At 39.1% G+C, this 19,743-nt stretch overlaps 1 protein-coding gene across 1 annotated transcript in view; it reads left to right on the plus strand.

Moving 5' to 3' along the window:
• The window catches only part of dok6 (docking protein 6), a 461,172-nt gene that overhangs the window by 196,162 nt on the left and 245,267 nt on the right, over positions 1-19,743 (plus strand). The window lies entirely within an intron of this gene.

A 19,743-nucleotide genomic window follows, 5' to 3' on the forward strand; every position in this document is an offset into this window, starting at 1 on the left:
TTCATTATTTCTACCATTTGCTTTTTCATAAATGTTCTCAATTACCTCTTTCACTAAAGGTGGGGTCAGTTGATGTGTTTGCCTGTTCTGTAAATCACTATCTCAAAAATTAAGATGGCTTTCAATGAAACTTAGTAACAGATATGATTCCAAGGAGGAATCGAATAGTTTTTTGCAAAGATGTAACATCAGGGAGATTAAGCAAACTTACATTTTGTTTTTAATCTGAAGAATGATGAGGGTTGTTTTATTTGTAAGGTTAATAATTGGTCCATCATGCTATGGACTTAACTTTGTTTTTTGGCATTTGTCATAGCTGTCAAAATGTGAGCAGAGTTTTCACATCAGGGTTTTGGATATGGATTGGGAGAGAGATTGAAACTCTTAATAAAAATGTATCATTTTTTAGCTTCATAGATATAGAATGCCAATCTCAGAGAATTCAAATATGACCTTAACTCATTAATCAGACACAGTTAACAGTCTAATTGGGTTATTCTCTTTGAGTGTTTTTAGTTGGAGCCATACGCAGGCCTGGATTTTGACTCACATGTCGTGATCAAGTCTGGACAACTCCTGGTTCTGCCTGACCAGAGAAGATGCAGTCCACAAAGTCATATTCACATTTTTGAGGCTGGCAATGTTCCTCAGACAGCTAGCTAGGGAATCCCGAAATGCCAGTGTGGGCTGAGTGAGAAGCCTGCTTCGGTATAAAGGCATTGTGTTGAAGATCAGTTCAAAAATGGAACAATCTGGAAGAAAACAAAACAAACAGGCCCACACTCAACACCCACACATTCCCCCGGTGCACCATCTATGCAAGCTCGTGCCAGCTCTGGAACTCTTAACAGAGCTGCTTGACACTTCTCACAGGTTCCTTTAAGTGGCTCTTTGTCAGGTGCTTCTAATAGCTTTGACAGTTGATTTCGACAGATCTGAGGACAGCTCCAATTAGCTTAGCGGCAATGAGTTTATGCATGTTTTACATGCATCCATGCTCACTTTTAACAATTCAAAAGTGTATCTGAACAACACCCCCCCCCCCCCCCCCCCCGCAACTCCCTCCAAGTGTGCTGCAGGATTAGACAAAAGAGTACCCCACCTATCCAAAGGAATATCCTGGTGATCCAAATAATCCACCTGCTTTTACCAGGTCTAATCTGCACACTTTGGGTTTTCACTCCAGCACTATCAAACTCTCACTTCAAAAGGAAGCAGCTGATGATTTAATCCATGAAATACTCATGCATGAAATGTGCACCCCCTCCCCCATCTCCTCACCCCACGATACTGGGATATGCTATGCTTGAAGGAAAGACTTGAGATTTTCAGACAGTTCCACCATTTGTGTCACAATGGAATAGCTCTTCACCTTGGCAAGAATTCTTGGGTCCACTTAATGCATTATTATTCTGGTATTATTGTTTCTAATTATTTGTTAATAAGTTGATCGGTTTAACTGAAGCTTCTGATTTAGAAAAAAAAGGAGAAGGTATATGAAACTCACATGGATAAATATTGATAATTTTATTTTCCAATACCAACCAAAAATTTGTTGGTTCTACAGGTCTGTGTATGGCAGCAACTTGATCCTTACCATTAAAAGTTGGCAACTGTACCTCCTAGTTGCAGGCACAGCAAACCAAAAACAAAAGGGTGTTTTCTAAAGGAGCATTAGCAAAATTACAATTGCATTCCTGATGGTCAATAAAGCTTGGACGGTGATCATCATCCATCCTTATTCATATAATTTCAGTATTCATGAAACCAGAAGACAGTTTGTTAAAGCTTCTCATCTTGCATTCATCAGGGAATTTCACAAGAACACCAATTCAGGAGGAAAACTCTATTTATGATGTTTTGGGGGAGAATGATTGTTAGGCTACTGGATTCTGATTGGTACAAACTAAGCCTAGCAGTTAACTGTCAATCAGCATCAAAGGGTGAATTCTCCAAGGCTGACAGAGTATATTTTACAAGCAATATTTAGGACATTGTTGTGTCCAAGCTTCCAACATGCTTCCTACAGTGCAATAGTGACTACACTACAAAGTAGTCCATGGATCGTAAAACACCTGGAGACCTCCTATGACTATGAAAGTTACTATATCAGCATAAATCATTACTTCATTTAAATGAGCTTCTCATTACTTCCATCTTTGCTTTTGGATCGGAAACCCAATTCTGATGACATCTATGAAGCATTTTAGAACATTTTCACTGTTAAAGGTGCTATCCAATTGTAGATAGTTGTTGTTGTTGTTGTTGTTTTCATATACATTGAATTACAAATATCTATGTTACATCAAATTCTGCGCAGCCTCATGCTCTAACTTATGAGCAACACATTTGCGCACTTACTTGCCAGATTTTTGATGTTGCCAAGCAACCCGTTCCCAATTTACCAACACAAACAAACATTCAATTACCACTGGTAATTAATTAGAAATAGCTTTGTTAAAGGAAGCAGCTCATCACAGCTCCAGCTTTAATGGATTTCCAAGAATTCAAATGAAGGCAGTTTGATCCCTGGAAAAGATAATTTACTATTGAGATTCACTTTTATTATGAAAGTTCAATGATTGGTCTTTTTGCTTCTTTTCAAATTATCCATGTTGGTGACCTATCCCGTACTCTTCACTCAGTTGTTTCGCAGACTTACCGCGGTCAAGTCTTTGTAACATCTCTACTTTCTTTACTATGGATACATGAATAATATTTCCTTTTTCTTTACACCATCCATAGGGGTACTAATGGTCTTCCTGACATGATTATTGGAAAAATAAAACCACTTTTGCATTGAAAAACACTAAACTTCCAAGTTAAGGCAAGCACCTGTGACGATCAGTGTTGAAAAGTGTGGTGCTGGAAAAGCACAGCACACCAGGCAGCACCTAAGGAACAGGAGAGTCGATGTTTCGGGCGTAAGTCCTTCATCAGGAACATAGGGCTTATGCCAGAAACTTAGACTCTCCTGCTCTCGGATACTGCCTGACCTGCTGTGCTTTTCCAGTGCCACACTTTTTGACTCTTGACTCGCCAGAATCTGCAGTCCTCACTTCCTCTCAGCGACTGTCAGTGTTGCCAAGCAACTGAATTTGACAGACTTCAGGTTGGAGTCACTTGAGGCATTTTGCAGAAGTGACCAATAAGTGACCCAGTGACCCTGACACCAGCCCTGGTGGAATTGCTAGGACTACCACGGTGCCTGAAATGTAAGTTTTTGTCTGATCCTATTGGAGTTTTAGTAAATTTTCTCAGATGAAGTACAGCTCAAAGGAGAACTGCCCAGAGAACAAGTTAAAGTTGGTTGATGCAGTTTAGGTATGTTTATGTCTCAGATTTCCTGCACAAATTGGTTCAAAGGTTTGTCAAAATAAAAAGGTTATACTTTTAGTAATTTCAGTTTTCAAATAGATGGTTAAAGGATATCGGGCCTGTTATATTAAAAATTTGCTTGTGCTTGGCAATGAGACTACCAATAAATAAGGCAAAAATTGCAGCTGTGTAGTAAACCAGAACGCTGATTAGAATTTTTGCCCTGCAATTGCTTATTTAAAAGCAGCACATTTTCACATCACACTGAAGGAACAAGCCTTTCGATACTGGTTAATGAAATAGCTCTAATCTTTTTCTGCACCAAATTAAACACACCCACATACTCTGTCTTGTTTACCTGTTGAGGGCATTATCTTAATTTGTTTTTCCAAACGTTTAGCTGATTGCCACTACCTTATAAATTATTTCTCAGAGTTTCATACAGCTCCTCAATAAAACACAGCACTTCTTCTCAAAACCTCCTCCAAACTGTAGAGCTGTGAGCTATTTATCAAGCAGGCAAGCTGTGTTGGGAGTAAATCCAAGAACATACTGGGGCTGTGACATAAATTCTTGAAAATAATATTTCCCATGTTTATAGTACATATATTTATTGACATTGTTATATAGAAGACTCCAAAAAAAAATGGGAATCTTGTGACATTGCTCACAGTATGGTTTGGCTGACCTACCAATAAGTCTGCATTTCTTCAATGTGGGCCTTTTGTGGATTCCCAAACCAAGCGTTACCAGCTGGTCTTTCAGCTCAAGAGTTTCCTTGAAATTTCTCTGCTGCCCAATTTGCCTTTTCTTTCAAAACCTACATATAAAATTAAGATTCCTTGACTGCCTTGAGATATTTCCCTACATTAATGATATTATAACATTATAACAATTATTACAATATTATAACTCCTATGTTGCTATATACTGTTTCACTGAAGAGTGCGCAAGAGCATGGAAGGAGCAGCAGAACATATTCCTAACAATGAAGTATCAACCTGGCCAAACAGTCTCACAGACTACTTTCATGCCAAAGGTGGAAGCAATATGCAATAAACAAGGCAAAGTGGCCCCCAAAACCAACAGATCAGATTCAAGTTCTGCATTTCCACCACAATCAGCCATGAATATTGATGGACAATTAAACAGCTACAGGGAGGAGGAGAGGACTCTTGACATAATTGCAGCAAATATCTCCAGCTGCAATGATGGCGGAACCCAGTACATCAGGCAAGTGGAAGCATTTGCATCCGCATCCATCCTCAGCCAGAGGTATTGAGTAAATGATCCATCTCGGCCTCTTCTGGAGGTCCTCAGCATCACAGATGCTAGTCTTCAACCAACTCAGTTTTCACAACATGACATTTATATATAATTGAAAGCATTGGATACTGTAAAGATTATGGACCCTGAGTATATTCTGTTAACAATACTGAAAATCTCTGCCCCAGAGCTGGCTATGCCCCAACATGCTGTACAGAAATAATACTAGTCTTTATTTAAAGTGAACAGTTGCGCAGGTATGTCCCACTTACACAAAAGGAGAAGCCCAAGTTGATCAATTAACATCCTATCAGTTTATTCTCAGTCAAAGTGATGGAAAATATTATTGACAATGAAACTGTGTGTTACTTACTCAGCAACATGTTCATCAGATTCGGTTCTGGCAGCGTCACCCAGCTCCTGAGCTTACTACAACCTTGTCTAAAACTCATCCAAAGACCTGAAGAGGAAAGAGTGGCTGCTTTTGACATCAGCATTTGACCAAGTATGGCATCAAGGAGCCTTAGCAAAACTAGGGTGAATGAGAATCAGAGTGAAACTCTCTACAAATTGAAGATACATCAATCACAAAAGATGATGATTGTGATTCTTAAACCCGAGTTGTCTCAGTGTATGGAATGGTCTCCTATTTTTTTCAATACAGTTCCATGTCAAGCACATCACCATCCAAGGCAAAGCAGCACTTTGATTGACACCCAAAACCATCCCCTACCTCAAACACAGTCCCTCCACAATCAAACCACAATGGAATCAGTGTGTACCATCTATAAAGTTGCACTGCAGTAATTCATCTGGCCTTCTCCAATAGTACTATCCAAACTGTGACCTTCACTATCCAAAAGGACAAGGTCAACAGATGTATGGGAACACCACCATGTGAAGCCTCCCCTCCAAGACACACACCATCCTGACTTGGTAATATATTGCTGTTTCTTCATTGTCGCTGGGTCACTATCCTGGAACTTCCTCCCTAATGGAATTGTGGGTCTACCTACAGTAGATGGATGACAAGGGGTCAAGAAGGCAGCTTACCACCACCTGGCCCAGTCAATAATGCTCACAGATCATTTTGTAAAAAAAAATAAATTATATATGAGCTTAGGCTTGGATTGTACAAACATTTGTCCCTTAATCTAAATCACTAAAAACAGGTTATTCTGAGAGATTTGCTGATTGTTGTTTGTGGGGGGACTGCTCCCATTCGATGTAAAGCACCTTAGGATGCCCTCATGCTGTGGAAGTAGAAGTGGAAGTTCATTCATCTCAATAAAAGCTAAAAACACCTTGGCATAATACATTGGAGGTATGTTACTTGAAATCTTTTTCAGAACGGAGCATGTAGAGTTTCATAACTTTCTGCATCGCTTGTTTCATTCCACACCTGTAGAGATTTAATTTCTTTTCCAGTGCTCTGCTTTCCATTACCATTACCATTTTGAAGCTGAATTTTATACTGCGATTGTCTTTTGACTGACCTTATAGGATAGGTGTAAACTTTCAATGTGTGCCATCCTTCACAGAGTAATATTGAAATGGTCACAGGGCCCAATGCAAACTAGCAGTATTGTGCAGCATGATCATAGTTTTAAAATATTGTATAATGACAGAGTAATACTGAGGAAAGCAGAGATCAGTTTTGAGCCTATACCCACCCTGTTCAATAGAGCATTCACACTGTTGTGCCACTATACCATAATATGGGGTTAATACACAATACAAGGTGATACAATTGTTTCTCAGAAGCAGAGAAGTGTGTGAAAATAGAGTATAGATTATTACACTGCTTCAATGCATTCAGTATAACCTGCGCATTTTTGTATCTTGCTATTGTCAGAAGACAGACAAACCAGATCCAACAGATGGAACATTCTAGCTGACTACTGTACTTGATATGAGTTGAGCTATCTCCTAGACTATTCTGGTGATTGTGAGGTTAAGAGTTGTGGACTATAGATATTAGTAGCTGTAAATAATTATCTTCGCCTGTTAAAAATATTTCAAGTCCATCTCTAATAAAAGCTGCCGTTAAATAATTTAAGACTACTTGTATGAAAAAAATTTAAGTCTTTCAAAAATCCTAATTACTCTTGGTCCCTTTGCTTAATTTTACCAAATTTATTGAGACCCACAAACTATTCTAGATTTATCAATTAAAGGAATTCAGATTCCCACAGCTGTTACAGTAGGACTTGCCCCCCTGCATCACTAATCTGGTAATATTAGTGCTACGCTACCATTACTAAAAACCAGCACCTTTTGAATTGAATTGACTTTAATAACTGGGCAATGGACAAAGGTCTTATTTAGCATTTCTATAATTTTGATCAGATATTGTTTGTAGTTTGTCTGAGCTAGAATTTGTAACACAGAAGCAGGTCAGGCCTCTGCCAACTTTCATGCTCCACAGTAGCTTCCTCTATCTCTTCTTTGTCTATCATCAGAAGTGCAAAAAAAAGGCATGAGATACTAAACTTCTTCATGCTTGTTCAGAGTGTGTTCTTTTCAGGTCCTATAACATTTATAAAATCCTGTTGGATGGTTTCAAGAGTATCTACTGGTGGTTTTGTGGATCTGAAAATTTCTTTGATTTGAATTCAGCACCGTCTCCTCCTCCCAACTTGCTCTGATAAAGCCACCTCAGATGTTACATGGTGGCCCTGTTAATCATGGAGGAAACACCTCTTACAAAACAAGAAATCAATGTTGTGTCTGAAAGCCAAAATAACCAAAAGGTTCTCTGCTTTACATAAGTGCGCAAATGAGGCACTTCTGCTGTATTTTGACACTTTGTGATTCACCTATATAGCACATGCTTTTGTTAGGACTTACGAGTGCAGCTACTAACTAACAGTACATTCATTGGCAGTCAAAGCCAGGCTATTTCTTTTTTTAAAAAACCCTCTCCTTGAATCGCAGAATGTTGTGGGTTCAAACCCACTCTACCATCCAGTGACATAATGTCCAAATTGATGGTCTGTACAGCCTTTCCAAAATCAATCGCCAGGAAAACAATATTAGTAGAAAAGACAGTTGAAGAACAGAGGCTGGCATGTTAGAAAATAGTTCATGATTCACAGTGAAGATATATCATTTTTAAGAAGAAGGATTCTGGGCAGGGCGGGGGGAAGCAAACCATTATTAACCAGGGAAGTTAAGGCTAGCATCAAATTAAAAGGAAAAAAAATAAATGCGATAAACATTAGAGGTAAACTAGAGGATTGGGAAAAGTTTAAAAGACCAACAGAAGATTATCAAAAAAAATAAGAGGGAGAAAATCATCAAGCATAAGCTGGTGAGTAATCACATCACATAGCAAGAGCTTCTTTACAGTAAACATTTAAAAAAAGGTAAAGTGAACATAGGCCCCTTAGGGAATGAGTTTCATTAAATAATAGGGAACCAGAAAATGGCAGGCATGTGTAGACGGCCCTAATAGCATTCTAAAGTTACTAATTAATCAAGTGGCAAAAGAGGAGGCAATAAACACAATAACTATCACAACAGAAAAATGCCAGGGAAATGGAATACAGAACCATTAAGTCTTCTGAATTTGATGGCTTGCATCCCGGGGACATTAAAGGAGGTCGCTACAAGATAGTAGCAGTAATCTTCAAAGGATCCTTTAATTTTGGAAAAGCTTCAGCGGGTTGAAAGTTGCTAATAAAGCATCCTTATTCAAAAATGGACAGAGACAGAAAATAGATAACTAGTTTAACATTGGTTATTAGAAAAAATGTTAAGGTCTATTGTAATAGATGTGATAGTAGAGCATTTAGAAATGGACATACAATCAAGCAGAGTCAGCATGGATTCATGAAGGGGATATCTATTTGAATCTTTTATTCAATTCTTCAAGTGGGTAACAACAGGATAATGAAGAACCAGTAAATGTAATGTATTTCAACTTCCAAAACGCATTTGATAAGATACCACATGTTAGGCTACTTAAGGTAAAAAGTCCACTGTGTTGGGGTGATATATCAGCATGGATAGAGAATTGGTTAAATGATGGAAGACAGATAGTTTGGATAGGAGGAACATCTTCAGGCTGGGCAACTTGACTGGTAGAGTACCAGAAGGATCAGTGATGGAGCCACAATTATTCGCAATGTAGATTAGTAGCTTGAATGAGGAAAGTGAATGTAATCTTGCTGAATTTGCAAATGACAAAAAATAGTTGGGAAAACAAAAGGTGCAAATGACACAAAGTTTCTACAGAGGGATACAGTCATGAGAATGTAGATGTAGAGAGGTTGCTTTCCCTATGGAAGAGTCTCAAACTGGACAGCATAGTCTTAAGAGTAATGGGTCACTCACTTAAGATAGAAATTATGAGAGATTTCTTCTTTCAGAAGGTAGTAAATGTGTTAAATCCTTTACCACAGGGGTCTGCAGAGGCTGGGAAAAGAGGAAGTTGTATGGTTTGGATAGGCTTAGCTTACAGAGGAACCTCGTTTATCCGAATACCAATTATCTGAAGGAGATTTTGAAGTCCTGATGGAAACATTACATCGAAGACGTGTTTCCAACAGTGATCGCATCTTTTGTTTGCAGTGATTAAACAGGCACCATCTCCAAATGATGGACATCCCGCCCTCTCTCTCTTCCCCCCCCCATACTTTCCTTGGAGTTCTAGACAAGGGTGTACCCTAACACCTCCCCTGTTTTCCCAGATAATCTCTCCAACATTGTCCTGTACAGGACAAAGGTGGAACCTGTCAAAATGTTGCAGTCAAAAGTTGTGTGGGGGCCTGTGGCTGCATGTGTGTGACTGTGTGTGTGTGTGTGTGCGCGCGCGCGCGCGCTCTATTTGGAAACTTACCCCACAAAGGCAACTGCAGCAGTCTTGTTGTTCGTGCCCAGTCCAACTACCCCAGAGAGGGGGTAGGAGTATACGGGGTGGGGGGGGGGAAGGAGTGGGTAGGGGGCAGTGTTGGGCGGTGATGAGCGGAGTTGAGGGTGGGGGGTGGGGAATGTCTTGCATGGGGTTGGGGGGTGGTGTCGGATGGAGTGGGGGGGCCTCGCGCACTGTGTGCTGCTGCAGCCTCTTGAACGAGGAGCACACTTTAAAAACCCCGAGCCCCAGAGGAAAGGCATTTAATCAATTAACCAAATAATTGATTATCCGAACAAAATAATACCTGCCCATCAAGTTCAGATAATCGAGGTTCCCCTGTAATTCAAATAATGTCCTGGCAACTTGTGTAATTAGGGCTGTAGGCAAAAAGAGAACAAGTCAATAGTACAGATTAGCAATATGCACAATAAACACCAGCATATCACAACAGCGCATGCAAACATAACAGCAAATTGGTCAGAGTGAGAAAAATGATCAGAGAGACAGAATTGAAGGTTCTCTACCTCAATGCACACAGAATGATTAACGAGATGAACTGATACTGCAAATAGAAATAAATGGTCATGAACGGGGAGCCATTACAGAGAATTTTTAAAAATTCATTTATTAGAATGAGGGTGTCGTTGACTAGGGCTTGTAAGAAAGATAATAAAGTAATTGTGGCTGATCGTAATCCTCATGTAGTTTGAATCAAACTGGCAAAGGAAGCCTAAAGAATGGGTTCACAGATGGTTATTGGAACAGTATCTTAGAACAATACTAACTAGGGGACAAACTATGTTCAACCAGTCTTCAAACTATTTAGTGTGCAATAAGACAGAAGTAATGGTTTTAGCTGTATTTTGTTCCTCCATGGAATGTGAATATCTCTAGCTGGACCTGTATTTATTGGCCATTTCTAGTTGCCCTTGAAGTCGTGGTAGATTCCAAGATTTTGACCCAGTGACACTGCAAATACAGGAAATATATTTCCAATTCATGGTGGTGCGTGACCTGGTGAACTTGCAGGTAGTGTTTCCATGTGTCTGCTACCTGGACGGGTACTAGCCATAAACTTGGAAAGTACCTGTCTACAGAGACATGACAATTTTTTTTTTTACATCTTGTATAAGGCGCATATATTGCTGTTGCTATTCGTTGGTGGTGGGGGGCAGTGGAGAGTGAGAGTGGGGGTGGCGGCACAGAGAGAGAATGGAGGGCGGGCAGAGTTAGGCAGAACAACAGAGCGACAGCTTGTGAATGTGATGCCAAACAAGTGGGCTGTTATGTTTTCAATGGTGTCACACTCAGAGTGTTGTTGGAGCTGCTTGTAGCAGACAAGTGGAGAGTATTCTATCACAATCCTGACTTGTGGTTTGGAGATAGTGGACAATCCTGGAGAAGTTGGAAGGTGAGTTACTTGCGGTAGGATTCCTAGCCTCTAACCTGCTTTTTTAATCACTCTTTTTATATGATGATTGGAGTTCTGATCAATTTCTGGTCAATGGTAACCTCCAAAATATTGATACTGGGCAGTTCAGTGATGGTAATACCACTGAAAGTCGTGGGGTGAAGATTAAATTCTCTCTTGCCTCGCAATTGTTTGACTTAAAATGTTAATTGCCCCTTCACAGCCCAAGATTGGATACTGTCCAAGTCTTGCTGCATTGGGACATAGACTGCTTCAGTACTCAAGGAGTCATGAATGGTGCTAATCCCGAGCAAACACCAGTCAATAAAGCAGTTCGGGATGGAATAGAAATGGCATGAATATTCTATATTGCTGAAAAAGGCACAAAACCAACCAAAAATTACAAAATTGTGCAAAATAGTCATCTGAAATTTTTATATTGGGGCAAAAAAAGCTTTTATTCATCAAAAGACTTGAGAACTTTTCAAATAGTCAAAAATTTAGAAGCATTATTGAAGAAATGGTTTTACATTAGATAGATGCAATTTAATAAACAAAAAACATTAAAAGAAAATTGGACAAAAGTTTAAAACAATACAATACAAATAATTACAATTCAAGGCTTTGTTATGGGATCTTATTGCTTTATCAGCAGTTGAAATTTAATTATAATTTCAAGATATTTCTTAAAGCTTAATGTTATCTAATTAATGTTATAGCAATTGATTTGAAACCACAATTGAAACTACAGCAGAATTTAAATAATTTTAAAAAGCTTTCAGAATTCAAAGTGAGCAGCTGAATTTAAACAAAGAGTTCTAGCAAGTTATTATAATGCCAGACAGATTCAAGGATCCAGATGCTTCAGGAACACAATTAAGTTGGACAAAGGAATGGAAGCAACAATTCATGACATGCAGAACTGCTTCAGTTCTACACACAAAGTTGGCACTTCGATGTGAGAGGATCTTTTCTAGATATATGCTGCCACCATTCCTCCTTATAATACTCAGTCATAGAGATGTACAGCACAGAAACAGACTCTTCTGTCCAACCCGTCCATACTGACCAGATATCCTAACCTAATCTGGTCCCATTTGCTAGCATTTAGCCCGTATGCCTCTAAACCCTTCTTATTCATGTAACCACCAAGATGCCTTGTAACCATACCAACCTCACCACTTCCTACGGCAGTTCATTATATGCACACACCAACCCCTGCGTGAAAAGGTTGTCCTTAGGTCCCTGTTAAATTTTTTCCCTCTCATCTTAAACCTATGCCCACTCGTTCTAGACTCCCCTGTTCTAGGGAAAAGACCTTGACTATTCACCCTACCCATGCCCTTGATGATTTTATTAATCCTCATCAGCAACGAAGGCCATTTGTAGTGCCCTGAGCTGCTCTTTCTACCAGGCTTACTCGTATTATTCCTTCTATTGTTAATCTATCGTTAAGCAAATGCTTAACCTGGAAAGTGCAGCTCTGAGATACATACTGTTGGTACTTTTGTAGCTGAATTGCTTGTGGGTTGGAATTCTCTGTTGATGAAACCTCCTCATCCTTGGAACGGTTTTTTCTTATATAAAAAAAAAGATATCTGGTCCACTCCCAAACAATTACAACATCAGCATGCCTCAAACTTGTCATAATATCCATGGTTTTCAGAGATATTTCATGGAATACATCTTTGGCATGAAGGGTCTGTCACTGTTTAGTCACTTATCAATCACAATGTGAGTGCCAGGTAATTACGTTACAATTTTTTTGGCAGGGGTGAATATACTTTTTAATTCAGAAACTAAATTGGTAATCACAATGCAGATGCACCAGCTGTCAACTCAAACCACCAGTCAAACAGAGGTCACAGTTCCAAGCTATTTCACTTTTATAAAAAGTAACAGACAGTGCAAGTATGAAGGAGGTTTTAAAGAACACCAACATTACAGCAATTACCAATTATCAAAGGCAGTGTTCGAAATGCTCAGGGAGGAGCAATTACCATATGAGTTCCTATCATGTCATAAATTAGTAACAGAAGCCTAGTTTATGACCAAGAGAACTTCTCATAGCCATCAACACCCTCCACAACATCTGCGATTCCATATAAAATCTGGCTGTAAACAGAAAAACAATAATAATAATACCATCATTATACACAAAGCCCTGAAGGGTTGTGTAATGCTAGAATTGAGTAACTGTTTTATGACAAATCAAACTGGATGCTGTTTGACAACCAACACATAATAATGAGCAGAGCGTTATTGGAAACAACATTGACTCGGTAATCATTAACGATATAAATGTATTGTTGTACTAGTTCAAAACAAGTTAATGTTGGAGGCTCCACGAAGCTCCACCCAAAGTGATGTCATCTTAAGGATTTGCATGGGGTTTGACAGTACATCCCAGGATAGACCCACATCTCTCCCAACAGACTTGGTAACAATGCCTAACTTTCTAATGTAACTTGTATCTGATTGCTGTCATGCAATAAACTAATCTATATTAGACAAGAACTATTCTTGCTAAAACTTACTGATAGCTCCTCTCTATCCCTGTAATCCAATTTAGACAAGGAAAGAGGATTGTCAGCAAACTTCGTGAACCACAAGCTGATAGTAATTGGCATTGCAGCATATAGAATAATATTACAATTCATAATAGCCTTTAATTTTAGGTAGCCAGGATTTCCTACTCAAAGTACCAAGTGGAAAGGGGAGGAGACTAACAGAAATACTACAATCAGGGCCAAATGTCTGATGCACATGCTTAATGCTGTTAGCAGTTGAAAGGAATAACCAGGGCTGCTTAAAATGGCATTCCAACTACTGGTAAATGCTTGTGGTGAGGGAGGGGTGACATCTGGGCAAATATTAATGCTCCTCACAGCTCTCAAAAAAGATTAACATTTAAAATTATACTAAGTGAACAAGATTGGACAATCTTAAACTTGTTCTTCGTGAGCGGAAATTGAAGTCAGACAGTGTAGTCTCACAATGGCTGCTTTGAAAGCATCATATGAAGCAATATACTTCTGTGGTTGGATCCACAGATGTACACAATGCTTGCACTTGAGTGTGCTATTTGTGACCCTGTGTTTGATGATCAGACTGGATGCCTATGTAATGGACAAAAGCCTGAAAAATCCAATTCCTCGTTTAGTTACATTTATTTTAGAATTATTTCTACAAATAGAGAATAGGGCAATTTTCACAAAAATTCCAGAAAAAAAATTCACAAATGCTTTTACAATGTTATTAAACATAGCACCCACAGGAATTCATGTTTCCTGTAATCATTTCCTGCAATAAATAAATCAAATTTATTGCAGAAGATGACTGCAGAAAAACAAAAACTAACATGACTAATGAACAATAAACATAAAATAATAAAAGCTTATTTATGCAATCTTGTACAAAAGCATAAAACAATGTCACTGTAAAATTTGTTTGAATTGATATTCCTTGCATTAAACAAAAAGATGCAAGGTTAAAAAAAAATACAGTTCACAAAGGAACAATGGGAATGCCTAGGTTCCCACAACATGACTTCATGAGGTAGCTTTGAGCTACCAAGTGGTGTACTGATTGCTAGGAAATAAAGTGGAATTCAAAATAATTTACTAATAAACATCCATGAGGATGAATATGATGGCAATGTTTGAGCTAAATAGAAAGTTGCTAAAAGAAGTTTTATCCTTGGATGATAATGGTGGCACGGTGGCTCAGTGGTTAGCACTACTGCCTCACAGCACCAGGGTCCCAGGTTCAATTCCAGCCTCGGGTGAGTGTCTGTGTGAAGTTTGCACATTCTCCCAGTGTCTGCGTGGGTGTCCTCCCACAGTCCAAAGATGTGCATGTTTGGCCATGCTAAATTGCCCATAGTGTTCGGTGCATTAGTCAGAGGGAAATGGTTCTGAGTGGGTTACTCCTCGGAGGGTCAGTGTGGACTGGTTGGGCCAAAGGGCCGGTTTCCACATTGTAGGGAATCTAATCTAAAATGCCAATAATAAATTGTGAGCATATTTAAGACGCTTCAATGTTGGACAAAGTCAAAGTCAACGACATTAGGTTACAGTCCAACAGGTTTATTTAAAATCACAAACTTTTATAGTGCTGCTCCTTCATCAGGACTTCACCGGAGAAAACTGCAGCACTCTGAAAACTTGAGATTTTAAACAAACTTGTTGGATTATAACCTGGTGTCATGTGACTTCTTACTTTCTCCACCCCAGTTCAATACAGGCATCTCTACATCAATGTGGAACAGGCATCGAAAAGATATTTTCATTGTGGCACGTGTTGTATTCTGTAACAGTATTTAAATATAATTGCCTTATTACTTATGTACAGTTAAAAACTAATTGTTATAAGAATGTGTTTAGTAAGGACTTCAGGTCCCTGCAGCAACCTCACAATGGTATTGTGAAGCCGCAGATCACCAAGCATAAACAGTACCGTATCAGCAGAGTTCAAATACAATCGAACCAGAACAGTGGGATTGAGACGGTACATTAACTTGCATGCACTGAGGATATATTAGTTGCTACATAACGTATATTTTTTTTAAAAATTAACGTGATCAGATCCATTATGACACACCGCTGGAGCAGGTGGGACTTGAACCCAGGCTTTCTGGCTGAGAGGTACGGACACCACTATTAAGTCACTAGATAATAGCCCAGTATAGTATTATGATATACCAGGTATTGAATATTAATGAAAAATAAATCATATTACTTTAAAGTCTAAGTCTGAAGATAATTCTTGACCTTCTCCTTGATCAGTCTGTCTAGAACCGAAATTCAGTGTGGCATCAAACAACATGATAAAAGAGACTGGTATTATATTTACTGCTGCATTTTCGTCATGTGCTGGCCAACAATGTATCAGTCCACCAGCCATATGGAAAGCAGCAAGAAATGCACTTCATGAAGCTCCAGTAAATGTAGCCTACAAGTGCAATTATTTTAAAAGGCTAAGGTGATTAGAGGACACAACAGATGCAGACCAAAACTCAGGGACAGAAATTTGAGATAATTATGGATATAACATGAGTAAATTCAGGAGTGACAGCTTTATCTAGAGTGTTGTTGGAATGTGAACATGGTCTGACATTGAACAACAAGGACACGTTTCAGAGGAAACCAGATGAATGGATGAGGAAGAAAAGGGTAGAGGAATATGCTATTACAGTTTTGATGAACAGTGGGAGGGGATCAATGTGAATAACAAACATTAGCTTTTGCTGTGATATACAAGCTATTCAGTGAGTGGCTGTTTCCTCCTCACACATGTCACTATGCACATGGTCAAATTGTTTCCATTAATTGAAAGTGAATTACTTCTGGATGGTAAAGTAGTTAAATATTCCAATATGTGGGACTCCCAAATGTCCATCCATATTGAGCATAGGTAACAGTTTTCAGCACCAGAATTATGTGTCTAATGGCCTGCAGGATTAGGCATCACTTCATAACTTTATAATCACAAATATAAAGTGGTAATGTCATAGAATACTAATTCAAAGGCTCAGGCTAATGTTCTGGGGAGGTGGGTTCAAATCCCACCATGGCAGTGAAGGGCATTTAGCTCCAATTGATGAATGTAGAATCCCAAGATAGTTTCAGAAGTAGTGACCAGGTCAACTATCGGTGATCATAAAAACTCATCTGGTTCACTGGTATCCTTCAAGGAAGGAAACTGGCCATCACCATCTGGTCGGCCTATCCATGACTCCAAAGCCACAGCAATGTGTTTGACACAAATTATTCTGCAAAATTACTTTACAATGCATTCAGTTCAATTAGGGAATAATGTTCACATCCCATAAAACAATAAAGAAAATAAAAACTGGTACACCTTTTAACCATTCTAAAAAGCAGAGAGAAAGAGTTATTGTAATTAATTCAATAACTACTCTCTGAAATTCTGCTCTCAACCCAACGCAAGTGAGGCTTCAAGCATCTGTATTAGCTGATGACTCAAGTAGCAACCTACACACTAATTGGAAATGATTCCTTCTTTCAGGGCCTTGCCAAGTGTTCCTGCAGCAGCTCCTTATCCTCCACATGATGTCAACAGTTTATTTCAGAAGAGCTGCCTCTCAATAGGCCAGACATATTTCTTCATAGCTAACTAAACTGCGTGGCTGTAGATTTTATATGCAATCTGTCTGGCCATCTCTGCCTTTTTCTATTGGCGAACACAGCCAAACCAAGGCATTCCATACACCTCAACTAATTTGTTTCAAGTTTCCATTTCTACAAAGTAAATGAGTTGCAACTGGTTGAGGCTTATTGTTAGGCCTGATATAACAGGACATTCAGATGACATTGCTGAAGTCGGAGGCTTTGGGCCTTAGCAACACATTGCCAGTGAGCCGCAGTCACCACATGATCATCCAAAATCCTCAACAACACCTTTAAAACCCACAACTCCACTTTCTTGGAGGACTACAGTAGCATGGGCACATCAGCAACTTAAAGTTTGATTCAAGTCATACTGCCTTGGAAACTATAAGTGCCATTTCTTCACTGTTGCCGGATCAACATCCTGGAACTCCCTTGATCACATCACTGTGGGTGTACCTGTATCACATGGACTGCAGCAGTTCAAGTTGACAGTTCACCAACACTTTCTTAATAATAACTGAAGGATGGGCAACAGAAGGATTAGCAATATTGCCTTGCCAACAATGCCATCAGCAAAGAAGAGCAGGCAGCTTTCTAGTTGAATGAGAACAGGTTTGTCCAACAGCCTTATCAGTCACATTAATCAGCTATGCCACGGTGGGAGAGTGAATAAGCAGAGAATGGGAGAGAAGATTGTAGGGTGTCAGTGTCCCTCAGAAATGTTGTGGAACTGGGATAAATTGGTAAAAAGACCTGCTACAAAACAATGGAAGTAAAAAGGAGACCTTGGTACATAACGTGGAAGTGCCGGTATTGGACTGGGGTGGACAAAGTTAAAAATCACACAACAACAGGTTATAGCCCAACAGATTTATCTGCACTAGCTTTTGGAGCACCTCTCTTTCTGAACACTGCCTAATGAAGGAGCAGTGCTCTGAAAGTCACTGCTTCCAAATAAACCTGTTGGACTATTTGTGTTGTGTGATTTTTAACTTGGTACATAATAGTTTGCATTTCATTGAATTGAATTTCATCCTCTAAGACTTTCTGTCAAACACTTACCCATCAATTGTAAAAATGGAGTATGTGTCCATAGTCTAATTTCCAGTATTTCTACATAGTTAATCTTTCTGTCATAGAGCTGCTGGTCCTTCTTAAAATATTATTGGTGTTGGTTGACACATTACACGAGAATGTTAGCACCATTCATCACGTACAATCAACCAGTGAGATCACTCAAATTGTGGAAGCCATGTTATTTAAATACTGTTCTGACCCTAGTTCTGTATTTGTCACTTATCATAAATTTGTAAATGGAACATTAATAAGGGAAATGCCAATTCCTTCTTCCTGATGATCAGAACATTGCCTTACTGTAACTGGATAGGCTTAATATAATTCCCTAGAGGAACTATACCCACAGATCATAACCACTAATAATTCAGCATTAATTTTCAGTAAGTTGGCCATAAGGATGTATAAATCAAAACTATTTTGTGCCGATCCAAATGTGAAATGAAAAATGTCTCTTGTCAGAAGCATCCTTGTACATACAAAGTAGCTCCCACTTAGAAAAATATTCATAACACATCCTGAGAAAGACATGCTGTGTATAATTAAGCTGTCAATATTTGTAAGCCTATTACAACTCCTTGGTGCAGACAGCCCATGGCTCAGAGTTTTCTATCTGGTGAAATCCAAGCTGAACAGGAAAAGAATAGGCTCTGTACTCATTCACAGGCCTCCAAAAGCAGATACTTCCACTTATTCACACAGCTACCTGTATTTGTTTGTGCAGTAAACGGAGAATCACGGCTGCTGAAGAGGTCAGAAGACTGAAAGTTTTATTCTTGCCCAAGGCCTTATGTGCTTCAAGCCAGACATGGAACCTGTTACCTGGACATAGAACATTACAGCACAGTACAGGACCTTCGGCCCTCGATTTTGCGCCGACCTGTCATACTAATCTGAAGTCCAGTATGGTACATCAATCTCAGACTGTGGGTGCCTGCACATCTACTGTCCCTAGGCTGCTTGCTCTTTATCACCAAGAAGGATTCTTCAACTCCTTATGCATGAAAATACTCATTTATTTACATCTGTACATGTAGGTTCTCAAAACCATCTCTCTGATGCAGTGTCTATGACCTCTTCTCATGTTCATTTGAGATTGGGATCTTCTCAATTACTGACATCAGTTACATGATCATGATTCACATGAATCTCATTATACCACATTAAACACAGCCAGAAATTTGACAATTTAAATCCTTCCTTCCCATCACGGTAACAATGCCAAATACAAAAATGCAACAGCACATACTATTTCACCTAAGGGATAAACCTGAAAATTTCTGCACCCACTCACCTCTCATTCCATCCCCAAGTATCAGATTATCCTACCCTATGCCCAATTCCACCAAGCGGAGAGTAAAAGGAAGGGTGATCTAGCAAGAAATGTATTTTGCAACTGTTATTACAAAGATATTGGGAAGTATCAGAAACTCAAGACTTTTCAGAAAAAAGCAAAGTACTTCCCCATACAGACTGTGTTGATAGCAAAATCTACCAGTTTACCTTGTTAACATAACCACCACATTAAATAGCCCCAATAAGAAGGGGCTCTACAATTATGAGCTCTGCAGGGAACTACAGCGGAATCTTGATTATCCAGCATTTGATTATCCAAATATCAGATTATCCAGCAAGATCACAAGATCCCTGTGCTTTGCTGAAGTATGTTATCCAGCATTCGA

The sequence above is a fragment of the Hemiscyllium ocellatum genome, chromosome 4 (assembly GCF_020745735.1).
Source record: "Hemiscyllium ocellatum isolate sHemOce1 chromosome 4, sHemOce1.pat.X.cur, whole genome shotgun sequence".
NCBI classification, from domain to species: domain Eukaryota; kingdom Metazoa; phylum Chordata; class Chondrichthyes; order Orectolobiformes; family Hemiscylliidae; genus Hemiscyllium; species Hemiscyllium ocellatum.